Source organism: Lynx rufus, unplaced genomic scaffold (genome assembly GCF_022079265.1).
Source record: "Lynx rufus isolate CCGP_SWC_20201006 ecotype Redwood Valley unplaced genomic scaffold, mLynRuf1.p SCAF_1, whole genome shotgun sequence".
Classification (NCBI taxonomy): domain Eukaryota; kingdom Metazoa; phylum Chordata; class Mammalia; order Carnivora; family Felidae; genus Lynx; species Lynx rufus.
The window spans coordinates 71915023-71934500 of record NW_025814823.1 but is presented as its reverse complement, the minus strand read 5'-3'; the positions used below and the strand labels follow the sequence as shown (position 1 = coordinate 71934500).

At 43.0% G+C, this 19478-nt stretch overlaps 1 protein-coding gene across 2 annotated transcripts in view; it reads left to right on the top strand.

The window, feature by feature from the left end:
• Positions 1-626: 626 nt before the first annotated feature.
• GGACT (gamma-glutamylamine cyclotransferase) overlaps positions 627-19478 on the top strand; it is a 48160-nt gene continuing 29308 nt past the window's right edge. The window contains exons 1-2 of one of the 2 annotated variants that reach the window (XM_047081532.1): positions 627-816; positions 3354-3523. The gene's annotated coding sequence lies outside the window, so the exon portion shown is untranslated. The remainder of the gene's footprint in view (positions 817-3353; positions 3524-19478) is intronic. The other variant, XM_047081541.1, reaches the window with a different exon arrangement.

The following is a 19478-nucleotide window of genomic DNA, read 5'->3' as shown; positions in this document are numbered from 1 at the left end:
ATCTGCATCCAGTATGGTACCAGCGCCGAGTGTGGATGCTCCAGTGTGAGGCTTTGGTGATGTGTCCATGCGTCCTCCAGGAGGCATTCCCCGGTGTGGGCTCATTTCTGTGTGTGTAGCTGTGGTGTGTCCCCAAGTGCATCTGGGTCCCACACAGACTCAAGCCGGATACGAGGTCCCGGGCGGGACGCGTTAGGACATTAGCGTCCGCGGCTGGGCGCCCCAGGTGTGCACGGCGGCGGCGTGGTTCCCGGCGCGTGCCCAGGTGTGGGCGGGGTCGGAGCGGGCGGGTACCGCGTCCCGCCTCCAGGGGGCGCCGCCGGGGGCGGCCTCCTGGGGCGGCGGCGCCAGTCTCGCCGGGGATTTCCGCTCGCTGCCTGGTCCGCTCTCCCCGACGGCGCCGCGCTCTGCGGCAGGTGAGGCGCTGGAAGCGGGGCGAGTCGGGGCTCCTGTCTCCGCTCCCTCCGCGCGGGGGCTCTGGGGACTCGGGCGTCGTTCCCTGCGGGGCGCGTTGCGTCCGGGCCGAGTGCGGCGCCCGCGGCAGCCGGAGACGGGGAGGGGAGGCCGGGGACCGAGCGTGGCCGTGAAGGGGACGCGGGCGGCCTGCGGGACCAGCCGGCGAGGAGGGGACATCGGGCCGCGAAACGCGCTCCCAGAGCCGCTGCGCGCGGCGTGACGCGGGTGCCCCCGTCAGAGTGGGCGAGGGCGGGAAAAGTTAGGGACTGCCTGCAGGTGTGGACGCTGCCGGTTCCTAATAAGCAAAGAGCGATGATTATCCCGGAGGTCGTTTGAAAAGGATCTCTCAGGTGAACGAAGGTAGCCGTGTTCAAAAATGCTGCTTTTAATTTCACAGGTTCCTGTTTGTGAGGAAACTGAAAGCTGCCAGAGCAATCTGAAAACTTCTGGCATTTGTCAGTTTATGACCTTAGGTTTCTTTGGAGCTGTTAGTGACACATGTGAATCTCAGGGAGGAATTTCTCCTGCTCCCTTGATTCCGAAGTCTGGCTTATTGCTATTTCACTGTATTGGCCAGAAATAACTCCGTAACTGCACTTGAAACCCTGTATAGGCGCGTGGTTAAAAAAAAAAAACAAAACAAAAAACAACATACCTTCTTGACTCCAAGCTTGCTTTGTTAATATTGAACTGATCAGAAAACTCCTGAGACTTGCAGCCACTTTTTGAAAAGCAGATACTTCGTTTTGCCACCTGTCCTAGGGAGAAATCACGTGTTAAAAACTAAAGGTCATCTCTAAATCTGTTGGGTTGACCTATATGAGGTGTAGGTCGCACACCGTCAGTCCGTCTGTACTTTTTCCTATGACTGAAGACTGTTCTCCCCGGTCTCATTCACTTTATTGAAATGCTAATATGGGGAGCTCCTGCAGTTTGCCCTTATTTTCCCAAAATGCCTTGTTTTCCTGAACTGGCTCCCCAGAGAAGATAGGAGTTCCTGAATAAGCAGACTACCCTGGTAGAGAGCATTTGTATTTCAAAAGCCGAGTTTGTGAGGTTAAATTAATTTTTAATTGGTGGATTTTTGTTCGGAGATATTTTGGACTAATTGACCTTGCTCACCAGGGTCTTAACTGTTAGCACCAGACCTAGAGAGAGAGAGGGACTCCGTGTAAGAAGGGGTGAAGGGGGGAGGGGGGACGTGCCTGAAGAGAAGACTCTACTTTTTTTCTTTTTATTAAAGCAAATGCAAAAGCAGAGGGATAGTACAGTGAACTTCCACATATCTATCAAATAGATTGGACAGTTTGTTAAAGCAGTTTCTTTGGCCACATCTGCTTCATCTTCTTCGTTGTCGGAAGCAGTTTCAATTCCAGACACCGTATCAGGTCACCCTTAAATAGTGCATTATGCGCCTCCAACAAAAGGGCTTTTTCCTGTATAACCTTAACACCGTTGTCACCTCCTGATCATATTGGCAATAATTCCACAATGGTTTCTAAGACCCAGTCCACAAAGTTCCTTGATTGCCTCAAAAATGTGCTTACTTTTACTGTTAGTTTGTGTGAGTTGGAATCCATACAAGATCCACAAATATCTGTTGTGTCTTAATTTAGGACAGGGGTTCAGCAGACTTTGTAAAAAAAAAAAAGGGGGGGGGCAGATACTAACTCCTTTAGGCTTTGAGGGCCATGTGGTCTCAGTTGCAACTACCCAACTGTGTGATCCCCAAAAGGTAGCTATAGATGATGTGTGTACATGAATGAGCATGGGTGCATTCCAATATACTTTTGTTTTCATGACTTAAAAAAAATTTTTTTTTAATGTTTATTTCTGAGACAGAGAGAGACAGAGCACGAGTGGGGGAGGGGCAGAGAGAGAGGGAGACACAGAATCAGAAGCAGGCTCCAGGCCCTGAGCTGTCAGCACAGAGCCCAATGCGGGGCTTGAACTCACGGAGTGTGAGATCATGACCTGAGCTGAAGTCAGATATCCAACCGACTGAGCCACCCAGGCGCCCCTCATGACTTTTTGTTTGAAACTTCACTGGCAGGCTGGTCTTAAACCAGGGTTGACCCTGGTCTATCACAGCCCCAGTGATTTACTGGTGGCCCTTGGTTGCCTGTAGATGCCTCACATTCTGGATTTATTTGGCTTTTTGTATGGTGTGGTTTAGCTTGCTCCTCTATCCCCTGTATTTCCTGTAAACTGGAAGTTAGTTCTAAAGGCTTAGGTTAATTAGGTTCCATTTCTCCATTTTTGGCAGGTAAACTTCAGAGGTGGTTTGATTTTTTTTTAAGTTTATTTATTTATTTAGAGAGAGAGTGCATGTGAGCAGGGAGGGACAAAGAGAGAGGGAGAGAGAGAATCCCAAGCAGGCTCTAAGCTGTCAGCACAGAGCCCAACATGGAGCTTGGCCTCATGAACCATGAGATCAAGACCTGAGCCAAAATCAAGAGTTGGACACTTAACCAACTAAGCCACCCAGGTGCCCCTGAATTGTTTTTTAATACAAATTTATGATTTCAAAAGACTCATAAACCCTCATCCAAGAGGCTCAATATTCCTAAATTGGCTTTGCCTGATGGCTGAGAATACACCTTTTTCTTTCTCATCTTATTTTCCTTGCTTGAAGAGGATATGGATGCTATTTCTCAAGGGTGTTGACTACTTTGAATCCTTCTGCCAGGTCAGTGGACACCCTCCTCTGTTCAAGACCCTTGGGAAATGTGGACCACATTTTCCCACTGAATGGAAATACCTTCCTTCTTGGGCCCAGACCCAGGGTTTCAGATGCCATCTAGCAGGGGCTGGGTGGTTTGCTTTTGTTTTTAAGCTCTTTGTCTCTGAAACACTCAACTTTTCTTCACTCATCTTTCTCTTCATCCCCCCAGCAGGACTGAGGAAGGACACCTGGTTCATGGGCTACTGGTCACACTGTGAGGTGGGGATACTTATCCCGGCGTCCCATTAGGAAGGATTCTGAAGTCAAAAGCTTTGTAGGCTCTCACACTTACTATGGTGCTGGACTCCAAGGTGACCGGGTTTTGAAGAAACAAGTTTACGGGTAAGAATTGTTTTTTCCTTTGTTCTGGAGTGCGTCTTACTCCTAAATCCTAGAGTACCAGAGGAAGTATCTTGACAGTGTCACTTGGAAGTCCTTGCTTTTCTCATGTTTAAGATTAGTAGGTGAAACTCTCTGTTCATCCCTGTACCCATTTTTCCAGATAACGTGGTATTGGCCTTTTTCTTATTGATTTGTAAGAATTCTTTATACATTGGAAATACATACTAATCGTTTGTCATATATGTTACAGCTGTTTCCCCCATTAAAAAAATTTTTTTAATGTTTATTTATTTTAAGAGAGAGAGTAAGTGCACACATGGGAGGGGGAGAGAGAGAGAGAAAGGGAGAGAGAGAGAGAGAGAGAGAGAGAGAGAATCCCAAGCAGGCTCCAAATTGTCAGTGTGGAGCCCGACACGGGGCTCAAACTCACAAACCGATTGAGATCATGACCTGAGCCGAAATCAAGAGTCGGATGCTTAACTGACTGATCCCCCTGGTGCTCCCTGTTTCCCTCACTTTTTGTATTTTGTTTATAATATTTATGCTCTGCAGAAAATTTAAATATTATATAGGAAAAAAGTTATCAATTTCTCCTTTATAGTTCCCTTGCTTTTTGTTTTGCTTAGAAAGACTTGCCCATTTCAAGATTGTTTTTTTAAAGTCTTAACACAGGTAAATGAACATGTGATAACTAGGAACATGGAATCCTGTAAAAGAAGAGTAATAAAGGGGGCTCTTTCTACTAGATAATGTAACATTGAATTGATTAAATGTTGGTGTTAAGATTGGCCCTACATTGATAAGTGTTGAAATTGGGATTTGGGTATTTGGGGGATCATTATACCATTATTCTACCTCTGTATATATTTGACTTCTGATAATAAGAAATTTTCTTTAAAAAAAAAAAAGAATAGTAGGAGAAAATCATCTTTGTCCCCATTTGTTCATATTCAGCAACTAGTAAGTTTCTCTGTGTTGAACACTGGGGTGTGTTGTGTTAATCAGTACACACAGGATCTTGGAACTTAGATTTCTCACATAGGAGACAGATATTAATGTTACGGTCAAGGGCAACAACTCCTGTGTCAGACTACCTGGCTTCAGATCCCAGCTCTGCCCTTACTAGTTGGGTGATTTTGACTTTTCTAATTTAAAAAAATGAGGGATAATAATTATGTCTACCTGATAGGGTAGTTGGAAGGATTGGATGAGAAAACCCATGAAAATTGCTTCGCATGGCATTAAGCGTTTAGTAGTTGCTCAGTAAATGTAAGCTCTGAAGGAGGAGAATAACTGTAGTCAGGCAGACACTGAGGCGGAGAGGTGTAGGAGTGAATGAGTGTATGGAGTGGGGGTCCTGACCTGCCCTGGGCTGGTTAAGGATGTTTGGGAGCACTTTTCAGAGGAAAAGACCTTTGAGCAGAGATGTGGTATGTGGAATATCTTGTCTTTTTTTTTTTTTTTTTTTTTTTTAAAGAGAGAGAGAGAGAATGCGAATGGGGGAGAGGGACAGAGAGAATCTTAAGCAGATTCTTGCTCAGCATGGAACCTGACAAGGTTCTCAATCCCATGACCCTGGGATCACGACCTGAGATGAAATCAAGTCTGACACTCAACTGACTGAGTCACCCAGGTGCCCCAGGAATATCTTGTCTTTCAAATCGAATGAAAGTGCCCTTCATTGGTGAAGTGAGAGGGTGGTGGGCTCACAGGCCAAGGCCTAGACACTAGGAGAGGTGTTTTCTAGTGCCACCAGAACAAGATGTCACCAACTTCGTGGCTTAAAACAACGCAGATACCTGTCTTATGGTTCTTTAGGTCAGAAGTCAACACGGGTCTCACTGGGCTGAAATCAGGGCATCAGTGAGGCTGTGTCCCCTCTTGGAGATGCTGGGAAGTATCTGTTTTCTAGCCTTTTCCCACTTCCAGAGGCTGCCCACATTCCTTGGTTCACGGGCCCCCTCCCTCCACCTTGAGAGATAGCATTTCGTCCCTTTGTCCCTTCCACCATGGTCACAGTTCTCCCTCTGCTCCCAGCCAGGAAAGCTCCTCCAGTTTTGAGGACTCATGTTCATTAGATTGGGCCCATTTGGATAATCCAGGATAATTTCTGCATCTTAAGGCCCTTAACATTAATCACATCAGTCAAGTCCCTTATGCCATGCAAGGTAACATGTTCACAGGCCCTGGGGACCTTTGGGAGGCCTTTATTGAGTCACCTCACCTTGTGCTGCAGTAGGCGCTTCAGGGTCAGACATTTGGGACAGTCAGTTACTACCAGGCGCTAATAATTTCCAGGGTGTGGTGCCTCTGCTCTTCCATGCTGAGGTGGTGACTTGAGACTCTTGGGGCCTCTCCTTCAGCATTGGGGAGAGAGGCTTCTGGTTGACAGGAGACAGGCCTGCATGCGAGATGTCCCCCATCGTTGGGAGCTCCACTGAACAGCTGTCAGAACCCTGATCCACTCCTGTGCCCCACCCTTCCCACGGGTCACTCCTGCCTGTGCAGGAGCCTTTTCCCGCTGCAGCTCTTTAACCTTTATTTTCTCTGCTATTTTTGCCTGTGTAATTGTCTTTGCCCACTAGCCTTAAACACTGTCAGACTATTTTAAACAGAATTCATGCTAAAATATTTAGCATTTTCTCATATATTAACTCTGTTTAGATGAGAACCACACCTTCCCCTTTTAATTCCCCCATAGTATCTTCCACATAATAGGCCACCAGTAAGAAAGAAATTTCCAGTCGGTTGACAGTGTTTTGGGGACTCTGATATTTTGAGTTATGTCAGAATAAATTGGAGTGACAAAGAATAAATAAGAACTTCTCCTATTCTGATTCTCCTTGTGTTCATATTTACTGCATCTGTTTTTAAACTTTTGAGTATTAATTACCTCCTCCTGCTGTTGTCACCTGCACTTAGGAGTATGCAGCAGAGAAGTTCGTGAAAATCATTAATATTTCTACATCTTAGGTTGGTTTTACTAATTTATGAGTATTAAATGAGATTTGAAAAACATTCTTTAAGCCATTTCTCATGCCATTATTGAGCCCTTATTTGTGAGAAGAATCACAACTGCCTGTTTTAAATTACTCTTTCTGCCTCAATTTGGTTTTCTATAAAGTTAGATACAGATTATAAAAGCCTAATAAAAACTATAAGGAGAAATCACAGTTGACTTTTGAACAACATGGGTTTGAACTGTGTAAGTCCGCTTATATGCAGCCTTATTAAAAAAATAAATACAGTGTTATAAATGTATTTTTTCTTCCTCAAGATTTTCTAAATAACCTTTTCTTTTTTCTAGCTTACTTTATTGTAAGAATACAGTATATAATACATACAGCATACAAAATATGTGCTAATTGACACATGCTATCACTAAGGTTTCTGGACAACATGAAGCTATTAGTAGTTAAGTTTTGGGAGTCAGAAGGTATACTCTAATATTTCAAATACAGGGTGTTGGCACTCCCCCAACCCCGGCATTGTTCAAAGGTCAACTGTAGTGTATCTTATAAGTGAATAAAAAACAGTTAAATGGCATTTTGGGGAGTATTTACAAAGACGAAGTCACTGGTTTTTTGTTTGTTTTTTTTCCCCTGTCAGTGTTTTATTATGAATGTTTCCAGCCATACTCAAAAGTAGAATACAGTAAACCTTCATGAAGCAACACAGCATCAGAAATGCATGCACCATCCTGGCTTTGCCACACTTGTTCCATTAGCCCTTCTCCCTTCGTTTTTTTTGAGTTTTTGTTTATTTGCTTACTTCTGAAGAATTCTGAAGCCAATACCAGAAACTGTGCCATTTTATCACTATTTTAGTACGATTTTTTTTTAAGTTTAGTTTAAAAAACTACAGTCCTTCCTAACAATGAACAAAAAATCCTTAATATCTTCCAATAATGTATTTAGATGAGATTGGGCGCATTCAGGGTGGTATTGCTATAGATTCTAATACTGTATTCAAATACCCCATTTGCCTAAAAAGGTATGTGCAGTTGATTTATTCAAACCAGGGTCAAAACAAAGCCCACTCATTGTATTTGATTTATACATCTCCTAAGTCTCTTTTAATAAATAATTGATGTATTCCAGGCATTAGCTTAATTCAGAGTTCTCTTATTACTTTTCCCTCTTATTTTTAACTCTGTTTTAGAGTAGTCACATACTCTCATACTTTCATTCACTATTATTAGAATTTATATAAAGTAAAATTGGCCTTTTTTGTTGTATAATTCTGAGTTTTAAAGTTGATTAATTCATGTAACCATCATCACAGTCCTTTTACATTACAGAGCATTTCCATCACCAAAAAAAAAAAAAAAAAAGCCAGAAAACAAAACCAAAAACTACCAGAGGACCAAAACATCCCTCATTCTGGCCCATTGTAAGTCAAACCCTCACTCTTCCCCTAATTGCTGCAACCTTTGATCTGGTTTCCATCTTGATAAGTTTTACCTTTTCTAGAATGTCACATAAATGAAATTAAATAGTTTGCAACCTTTGAGACTACCTTCTTTCACTCAGACAACGTCTTTGAGGTTCTTCCATGTGTGTATTCTTTTTATTGCCGGGTAGTGTACTCCATCTTCCGGACATACCCCAGTTTATGTATATTCACTGTTGAAGGATGTTGGACTCTTTACAGTTTGGGGAGATTGTGAGTAAAGCTGCTATAAATATTTGTACATAGGTTTTTATGTGGTCGAAATTTTTCATCTTTTTAGAGCAAATCCCCAGGAGCAAAATGGCTGGGTAATATGGTAAGTGTGTACTTAACTTTTGAAGAAACTGCTAAACTTTTCTAGAGTGGCTGCATCCCGACCATTTTGCATCTCAGCCACCTATGTGTGAGAGTTCCAGTTGCTCCATATTTTTGTCAGCACTTGATACTATCAGTTTTTTTTTTTATTTGAGCCCACCTAATAGGTGTGTTGTTTTTTTTTAATTATTTAATTTCAGATTTTTGAGCACAATAGACCATTATTTTAATAATTAAATTTATTTTATATACCTGTTATAAAAATAATTATTTCTGGTTTTCTGGTGATATTCCATATTTAAATGTGGTAAATATTCTCTATGGAAAATAATTAAAACCAGAATGTTATTTAGGTAGGAGACTTTCTTAAGTCTCACTAGTTGAATCATCATATTTGGCAAAGATTAACAGAATAGTGTCTGAATGCAGGATGCGTTTTGCAGTGATCCCTTCATTATATGCATCTTGTGTGTGTCTCATTCCTATTTTACAAATAGTAACCGATAGTGCCATGACTGCTTTTGCCATCAATTTTATGCTAGATTAGATTGTTCAGTGAATAGTAAGTTACATGAGACAACTGGACGTAAGTAAAGAGTAATTTCTTTGAATGCCTTTTAACTACAGTGAACACTGTTGTAGTTTAAAAATGGACTGCTCCTGGGGTGCCTGGGTGGTGTAGTCGCTTAAGCGTCTGACTCTTGATCTCAGCTCAGGTCATGATCTCACAGTTTGTGAGTCTGAGCCCCACATCGGGCTCTGCGCTGATGGTGCAGAGCCTGCTTGGGATTCCATCTCTCCTTCTCTCTGTCTCTTCCCAACTTGTGCTCTCTCTATCTCTCAAAATAAATAAATAAACTTAAAAATTTTAAAAATAAAAAATAATAAAATAAAAATGGACTGTTCCCATGTATCTGAAGCAGTAGTGAAAACTTGCCTTTAAATACTTTTTTTTTAATTTAAGCATATTAAGCTCAAGGAAGAAAACCATTTGAAATTTGTGAAATAAAGATCATATGCCTCTTTTTGGATGACTTAGGGACCATAGTCACTGGTCTCTATTGCTTGAAAGTGTGCAGTTGCTTCCTAGATTAAAGTACCTAAATGTCACTGCTGATGTTGTTGTCCCTCACTTCTTGAATTAGATGAAACTGTGGGAAGTCTCAGGGTGCACAGGTCATTGCTATGAGATAGCCCTATCAAGTCTCACCCATTAGCTGCCGTAGTTTGAGCTTCAGGTTGGTAGTATCATTTGAACAGTGGAAATTACTGTCATCTAGAATCTCCCTGTTTCCTTTCTGAAAAGTTGCTTAGACTTGTTGACAGACCTTCCTTTGTAATGCAGGGGCATTAGAAAGAAGAACTGAGCCTGATGTGAAGAAAAAAGATGGAGGACAAGTTGCCAGATGGGCTTCGGGGGTTGTTGTGGTATGAAACCTAAGAGGCCAAATATTAGGGAAATGTAGTTCAAAATGTATAGAAATGGGATGAGTTTCTGTAGCTAAGTCATTTTTGGTTTAAAACTAACGTAGTAGTTGGATTGGAATTTGGATTGGAATAAATAAAAAATAATGAAGGATTAGTAAGGTTGTTACCTCCATTGGACCCAAGTCTTTATTTTGTTTAAAAAAAATTATTATAAATGTTCTTTAAACTTTATTCCTGTTGACATTAATAAGGTCCTATAAATGTGCATATATATGGGGAAGTGGAGGAAGGGATAATAGACGGGTATTGGGGTCTTAAATTGGGGTTTTAGAATACCAGACTAATACACCTGCTGCCCCCTGGTGGCAGCGTATTAAATAGTGAAGTTCAGAGGTGAGGAATTCTGGAGAGCTGAGTTGGTTGTATAAGAGGATTATAGGGGGAATCAGGAGATGTTTTCTCTTTCCAGCTCTGTTCATAATTACTATCCATATGACCTTAGGTAAATCATTTAGTTTGATTACCTTTTATTTTATAAGTTTCTTCCAGCTTTCACATCTTACAATTCTCTGATGGTAATAGCACATATTATGTACTAAAAGATGTGAAGTTCCACTTTTTCCATTAGCAGCTGAATCCTAACATATCCTATATATTTGTTTAAGAAAGCATACTCTAGAGTAACTCCTGAGGCACGATACAGGTTCAGCTCTGGGCAGCAGACTGCATAGGCTATCTGTAGCACAGTCCATAATTAATCAGTGTGACGATCTTGCATTATTATGAAAGCTCACAAGTTACATCATTTAAAAAATAATTTTTATTGTGGTTAAATAACATAAACTTTACCATCTTAACCATTTTTAAGTATACAGTTCAATAGTGTTAAGTATATTCAGTGTTGTACAACATACCTCCAAAACTGTTACTTCTTGTAAAACTGAAACTGTGTACCCATTAGACAGCAACCCCCTACACTCCCCCTGCCCCTAGCAACCGCCATGCTACTCTCTGTCTCTATGAATTTGACTATTCTAGGTACCTCATGTAAGTGGAATCATACAGTATTTGTCTTTTTGTGACTAGTTTCTTTCATTTAGCATGATGTTCCTAAGGCGAATCCAAATTGTAGCACGTGACAGGATTTCTTTCCTTTAAGGCTGAATATTTGTATGTAGATACATTTTACTTCTCCATTCATCTATTGACAGACTCTTGGATTACTTCCACTTCTTTGCTATTGTGAATAATGCTGCAATGAACCAAGGATATGCTGCATTTTTAGTATACAGTGTTTACTAATGCAGAGAGGGTTTATACAATTTTTACATGCATAAAAGGTTAAATTTCATTATAAAAACACCATTCAACCATGCTAAATAACTAGGATATAGCTTTTTGTGTGGATGAGTAAGTTAAAAAAGGAATTAACATTTATCGAACATACAAACTGTATGTCAGGCACTTTTGTATCTGTGATCCATTCTATTGTTTAGTGCTTACAGTAATTCTGTGATTTACCCTTCTCTTGGGAGGGGACTAATACTTATTAAAATCACTGTGTACCAGAATTTTTATATACGTTATCTCATATAATCTTCATACATTAACCCTTGAGGTGTGCTTTAGTATCCCTGATGTAACTGAGGTTCAGAGATATGAAACACCTTGAACAAGGTCACATAGCTAAAAGGTAGCAGAGTTTTACCTGAGTACAAAGTGAAACATGTCTGTTTCAGATGTGTTCGACATATACCATACTTTCTCCTGCTTTCAGAAATAACACTATACATCTATGATCTGAAAGATGTTGGAACAATATCAAGATTACACTGCTATAATAATTTATAAATAGAAACACTTCTGTAGTGCCTTTCCATTAAATAACAGTCTTTGGGTTTTCCTTGCAGAGAAACAGCATCGATTCAGATGAATTCATCTGAAATGTATCAAGGCTTACCTCCTGGGGCATTTTGCAAAATAAACCTTCCTAGGACTTCCAAAAGAGTGGTTCTCTTGTGCCAGTCCCCCCATTTCTGAGGTTATCTTCCATGTGTTATTTTCCCCTTTTTCTTTCTCCCTTTCCTTTGATGTGGCAGATAGCTAGGATCGTTTTCACCACTTTCTGCTCCCACCTCTCTTGAACGCTGTGCTGCTTGGGTTTGGAGTTTTGATCTGCTCCTTGCATAGTGTTTTTTCACAGGTAAAGGGTTATAAAATGTCCTCATAGGTGGTGGTTTTCTTGGTGAGTCAGTAAGCTCTTGGAAAGGCCCATTGCAACATGGGATTTTTCGACTAACAGAGATGTAGTGGTATAGCATCCGAGCAGCCACTTAAGCTTCTCTAAGAGTTCCTGTGCACTTAGGATGACTTGCATTGGTAATTTACAAGCCTAGTGATAGGTGAGGCTCAGGAATGCTTCCAAGATTCATTCAAGGCCTTCGATAATTCCTGAAAGCAGGATGTTATCCAGTAAATAAAGAAAATGAGAGTGGCAGAAATTGTGGTCACCACCAAATGTCCAATGTCTCCTTCCTTAGTTCCTGATCTGCAGTTTTATTCTGAGTGACCATGTCCCTCAAGTTATGGTAAAAAACAGGAAGGAGAAATGTGTGAGACTTCTGGCAAGTTTTGCAAAGAAACCTGAGTCAGTGAGGTTGCTCCTGTTTCTCACCCTGCCCTTCATAGTTCCTATTACTTTGCATGAAGATATTATGGCCAGTGTAATGGCAGCCATCTTTTCTCCTAAGAGGACCTTAAGAATGGAAGCCATCTGTTAGCAGTGACACCGAGGGGCCTGGTGTGCTGGCTTACACAAATGGCCACAAATTCTTTCTATTCTCTTGTGTGTGCACCTGTGCAGGGCACCTTTGCAGCCCCTCCCATAAAGGGAAGAAGTCACCATCTCCACCCCTAAACCTAGCACGGGGAGTTCCAGGCTGAGTGGGGTGAGTAGACTGCCCTTTTAGAGGGTTATCTCGATGTGGGCTGTCAGAGCCTGAGCGGCAAGAGGAGAGTTTATGTGCAGGGAAGGTGGTTGTGACTGAAATTGGAAATTAGTTACATATGGAAGGATTGATCATGTAATTAACTGTACCAAAGATCATATGAGCCAGCTATGCCACTGTTGAAGGGAGTTGTCAGTACAGAAATGTCAAGAACTAGGATGAACCGTGTGGTGGTATGGATTGGGTCAGGTGTGTGAGTGTGAACTCATGGTTTTCAATACGTATGGATATAAATATGTGTGTTTGTGTGTATAGATAGATATAGATATATAGATATAGATATATGTGTACATAGTCTACTGAGGGAGCCTCTTGGGCAGATAACACTGCAAGAACAATAAGCACACCTCACACCTAGATCTTGGCTTCTAAATACCAACTAACAGGTGGAAACTAGGGCTCCTTGGAGAAATGGCTGGTTCCAGGCCTGGGGCAGAGAAAGTCCAAGATGAATGTGGAACATCTTGTGCCAGAAAGCAAGGAAATGCATTCTTAGGACTCAGTGACAGAAACAGTTCTGCCCACAAGGGAGGATTACACAGGGGAGATGATGTTTGAAGTGACCTGGGAACCTTGAAGGATGAGTAGGATTTTGCCAGGCAGCATGTTGAGGAAGGAAGAAGTTCCTTAGGGGCAATGGCAGCCTTATGAGCAAAGAGGGGGTCAGATTATACCTGCCACAGAGCAGTGTAAGGCATGGCCTAGATATGGCCGAAGAGAAAGATGCAGCTGGACACTGACTGTCCTGTGTGAGCCACGTGCAGAAACTTAGGCTTGACCCTTTAGAATTTGTTGTCTGGAGCTGCATAACAAATTATCCTTAACATCAGTGGCTGTAGACAACATGCATTATCCCCCATTTTCTGCAGGTGAGAATCTGGGAGCTGCTTGGCTCGTGGCTCTAGCTCAGGGTCTTCAGCAGGCTGCAGACAGGGTGTGGGCTGGGGCTGTGGTCATCTCCTAGCTGACTGGAGGAGTATCTGAGCTCACTCATGTGACAGCCAGCAGGCCTTGGGGCCTTTCTGGCTGTCGGCAGAGACCTCAGCTCCTCTCCACATGGGTGTCTCCTTAGGGAGTCTCACAGCATGGCAGCTGGCTTCCCTGACAGCAAGGGGTCTGAGGGAAAGAGTGTACCAGAGAGCCCTCCAGATGGAAGGCACAGTCTATTTAAAACCTAATCTCAGAAGTAACATCCCATCACATCCTCTGTATTGTGTTCATTTGAGTCAAGTCACTAAAGCTAGCCTTTGCACAAGGGGCACGAATCACACAGGGACACTGTCAGTAGGGGAGAGGATCATTAGGGTCATCTGAGGGGGCCCCTCAGAGCCCAGGCTGGGAAACGGGGAGGGGCACGGTCTTGCATGCAGTTGCAGGTGGGGGGTGGTGAGGGCAAGCCTGGGGCAGTGAGACCATTTAGGAGGTGGCCATCCATGTGGGCAAGGAGAGGCCTTGTCATCAGTAGCTGGGAGCAGTTGGAGTGAGAGGAAAGAGGGCTTAGGTCACCAGGCAGTGCCGATGCCTCCAGATTATGTGTGTGCACCCAGCCGCAGCAGGCATCATCTTCAGAAACTTGTGATGAGATGCCTGCTGTTTGAAAAAACACCAATGCTTTCTTATTACTTGCTGTTAAGCAGATTGGTTCATGGACTTCAGTGGGTGGAAACCAGCTTCTGCAGAGAGGACTTTGCAGGATCCCTTTGCTGCCAGGAAACAAGTGGGAGCTGCTGGGCCATTACCTCATTTTAAAGCACATGCTCAGGCTGTGGGAGCTCGGCTGTAATCCCTTCAGTTTTATCTCACACATGTTCTCCACCCACACTGTTATTTGGTAGTGAAATGACACATGAAGGTTGCTTGGGTTTGAGGGCAGGCTGAGGGCAGGCTGAACTGTACCAGGCTCTACAGTTCTAGCGGATCCCTCTTGGAGGTCAACGCTGTGATCTTTACTGAGGACATCTGAAGGATGGCTTCTCCTTCCTGACATCTCCCCTTTGTTTGAAGTTTGACCTGAACACCAGCCAGTTACTTTAAAGAGTGATGTTTCCACAGAGATTTTGAATTTTGTATTTCAGGTGTGTCATTAGCAAGCCAACGTAAACAAGATTACCTGCACATTGGGGAAGTAGATGTGCATAAGTAGTGGGCACAGGGTCATAGGATTGGGGAGGGGGAGGTAGACAGGCCATCACTTGTGAAACCCTATATGTGGAAAAAAGTATTTCAGGTTTACTTCACTCTAGTCTTTTCCTAGCATCATTATGTTCAAAGTTAAAAACAAGCATAGAGACCATCCATTAACCCCGAGTGATTCCTGGGAATGCGGCCATCTGGGAGAGTGGTAAAGTCATGCTTCTGGAAGGTGTGAACTGGGACCCTGCTTCCCTCCCCCATGAAGGGCTGGCTGCCACCACCCTGGGGCACACCCAGCACAGAGCCTGTATAGCCCTGTACTGTGTTATGCTGCTGACACCAGGTGTTGAAAGTTAAAAATGGAATTTATTCCCATGTTTAAAATGGTTATTCCTGTTGCTTAATACTTGCACTTAAGGCTGACCTTGAATCATAAGTGAGTGAAAACATGATGCTCTTAGAAAATTTGTATTCAGTAATAGTGTTTAGGAAACCGTTTCATAGTTACATAAAATGATGGGGCAATTTAAATGGCTAATGTGTATTAAACTTGGAAAAGACCACCTTTTACTTATCTTGAGATCTTTTTATATCATCTTTACTTTTATGTATTTTGTTTTCCTTTTTGTGTAACTTGGACACTTGAAGCATTTTATTTTTTAAAAGATACAGGTTTCTATACATGTGAAATCTTTAATATTTGGAAAATTTGTTTTTCTGGTTAATTGAACTTTCCATATAGCTGAAGGTTAAGCAAAAATCTTTTCTAGAAAATCTTGTGAATCAGTGTTTTTATAGTGTACAAAAAATAATGAAGCCTCTTTAACCCAAAAGTTAGTAATTCTACAGTAGCATCAGCATAAAACTGAAGGACCTTACAGTAGGCAAGATATGGAAACAACCTAAGTGTCTGTCAACAGATGATAAAGTGTGTATAATATTCCATTACAAATGGAATTATATAGGGGCGCCTGGGTGGCTCAGTCAGTTGAGCGGCCGACTTCGGCTCAGGTCATGATCTCGCGGTCCGTGGGTTCGAGCCCCGCGTCGGGCTCTGTGCTGACAGCTCAGAGCCTGGAGCCTGTTTCAGATTCTGTGTCTCCCTCTCTCTCTGACCCTCCTCCGTTCATGCTCTGTCTCTCTCTGTCTCAAAAATAAACGTTAAAAAAAACAAACAAATGGAATTATATATATATATATATATATATATATATATATAACATAATGGAATTTTATGTATGTACTATCATTCATATTATGTATACTATATTCATATCATATGTATATTATTCAACCATAAAAAAAAAAAGAAGGAAATCCTGATATTTGCAACAACATGGATGAACCTAGGGATGTTATGCTAAGTGAAATAAGCCAAGCACAGAATGATCAATACTGTATAGTACCACTTATATGTGGACTCTGAAAGTGTTGAACTCATAGAAGCAGAGAGTAGAATGCTGGTTGCCAAGGTCTGGGGGGAGAGGGGAATGGAAGGTGGTGGTCAGAGGACACAGAATTCCAGCCGTGATATCAATACACTCTAGGGAGCTAACATGCAGCATGGTGACTATCATTATACTGTATCGTATTCTTAAAATTTGCTAAGAGACTAGATCATATTTTCACCACACACACACACACGCACGCACACACACACACACATACGATAACTCTGAGGTGACAGATGTGGTAATTAGCTTGATGGTGGTAGTCATTTCACAATGAGTACATGTATCAAATCATCACATTGTACACCTTAAATATACACAATTTTAATTCGCCAATTATACTTCAGTAAATCTGGGGGCAAAAACCCTGAAAGACCTTTCCCTTAAATGGGAAAGACTCACTGGGAAATAAATGGTTTTCCTAAAGATTAATCACTAGAGAGCTTTCAGAAATGTTGTATTTTATTATAAATACACGTTCCTGTTCCCGACTTCAGACATGCAACATTAAACTCTCCAGGGAAAGGGCCCAGGAACAGATACGTTGAAACTTCCCATGTTTTGGGAGCTCAGCCGAGTCCACTTTGCAGACCCCAGACTCCTCTTGTCCATCCTCTGAAAGCAGGCCCAGTCCTGGGCTGCTGGCAGCCCCACCTTCCTACCTGGGGACCCAGGTCCCACCCATCTCCCCCACAGGGAATGCCTCCCCTCCCACTCTCCTCCTGTCACTCTCAGGATGACCTTTGCCCTCCTCTCAGGGTCAGTTCACGGTCCAAATCACAAGCAGAATTCCTCTGTCCCTTTCTGTTCTTCATTACCCTCTGTACCAGCACTTTCACTTGGTCACTCAACACATTGTATTCCAATAGTGTATTTTTTGTGTCTCTCTTTAAAGATTTTTTTTTAATTTAAGAGTTTTTTATTGAGGTGAAATTCACATAATATAAAATTCACTGTTTTTAAAGTGAAGAATTCAGGGACATTTCAGCACTATCATAACAATGTACGACCACCTCTGTGTAGTTCCAGAACGTTTTCATCAACCTGAAAACTCCTTGTATGCTCGGCAGTCACTTCTCACTGCCCTCAGCCCCTGGCACCACCAATCTGCTTTCCTTGTCTGTGCATTTGCCCATCCTGGTGTTCCATATCATGGAATCAAACAACGTGTGACCTCATGTCTGGCTTCCATCACTCAGGATGTTTTCCGGCTTCATCCACGTTGTATCGTAGATCACATTATCATTTGAGTTGTTTGACAGGAGTTTGCTAGGGTGGCTGTAACAACATTTCACAGACTGGGGGCTTAAACAACAGAGAGCATGGAGGCTACAAGTCCAGATCAGGCTTGGTGTCTCCTGAGGGGTGTCTCCTGGGCTGGCAGATGGCCGCCTTCTTCTAGTGCACTCACATGGCCTTTCCTCTGTGCTCAAGTGTCCCTGGTGTCTGTGTGTCCAGTTTTCCCCTTTTTATAGGGACACCAGTCACACTGGATTAAGGCTCTGCAGACCTCATTTTAACTCAATGACCTGGTTAAAGCACCGTCTTCAAATACGGTCACATTCTGAGGTGCTGGGGGTTTAGGGTTTTAACATATGAATTTGGCTGCGGGTTGGGGCAGGTACAGATTCAGCCCATAACAGTCAGTAGATCTTGTTCACTACTTCGTTTTCACACCACTGTCCACTGTAGAGTTCTCTGAGCACATGCCCCACCTTTCTTCTGGACTTTGAGCTTGAGGGCATAGCTCACATCTGTGTCCTCACAGCCGGCCGGTGTCAGCCAGCCCAGGGTGGATGCCCAGTGCCACTGTCCAGACCCAGCGCAGCAAGTGGCCACTTCTCGGGCCCGTATCCTCTTTGCGTTCTCTATCCGCAGTAAGTACACAACACTGGTGTGTCTAGTGAACTAATGATCCTTGCAACTCCTGTTGTCAGAGGAGGCAGCTTTAAACTAAATATCTGCTTGGAAACTGTTGTCATTTCTTTCTTTCTGATGAAAACAGACAGAAGAAATTGGCTAATTGAGAATTCCCAGGACCAGGCAAAAATACTCATTAATTTTCTCCACACATTATGGGGAACAAGTTAAAATGTGTCACCTGTCCTTCAGAAATTTAGTAAGAGCGAAAATAACTGAAATGTAGGGCAGAATGTGACTGGGAAACTAAGATACAAGCAGAGAAGGCTTTGGGACAGATGCAGGGTCTGGGCTGAGATTTTAGGGCTGGGTTGGATTTGAGCAGGAAGGTGTAAGTGTGGTCCAGGTAGCAGTAAAAGGTTAGGATTCAGGGGACGCTAAGCTGGGGAGGGTTTTGGGGAGCAGCAGCAGGGCAGCAAGCTAGAGTTACAGGGTAGGGGTGCAAACAGCTAGATGGGACACATGGTGTCTGGACCCCGAACCCTGTCAGGACACAGCCTGCAGCCCTTGAGCTTGGCCTCAGGAAGCTCGGTACGGCTCAGGGGTGAAGGCAGGGGCTAGGGCTCCTGAAAGGAGAGTAATGATCTACATTGTAGCTGTTTGAAGGTGGGTAAGGGCAGAGGCTGTGGACAGGAGGGTGGCATGCGGCTGCTTTGAGGGGACAGACTTGGAATTGATGCCGGTCAAGGAGAGAGTTGGGAGAAGATCCACCTTGGAGAGGAAAACAGGGAGTCCAGTTTGAGTTAGACTGGATACTGGGGCTGGCACACAGGCAGCGTGCCTGTCCCAGTGGGCTCAGTGGGGGCTGAGGGAAGTGAGCTCATCACGTGGAGGCCAGAGGGGAAGGTGGATATCACATCCACACTGCCTGAGTCTGTGTGGGCTGCTGTGACAAAGCACCGCAGACTTAGACAGCAGAAGTCTCTTCCTCATGGTTCTGGAGGACGAAAGTCCAAGATCCAGGCGTGGTGGGGTTGGCTTCTCCTGAGGCCTCTGTCCTTGGCTTATGACTCATTTGTGATATGCAGGCAAGTTTGCTCTCATTTGCGGGCAGTGAGATGGTTATTTAAAGAGAATTTCCTGTTTATTTGACAAAGATCCAGATAATAATGTGAAGTAAATCCTGTTTACACCTTGATTTGTTTGCTGAAAATGTGTAGTAGTAAAAATGAAGTAACTGGAAAAAAACAAAACACTTCTCCCTGTGTCCTCACTTGGTCTCTCCTCTGTGGCTGTACGTACGTGTTG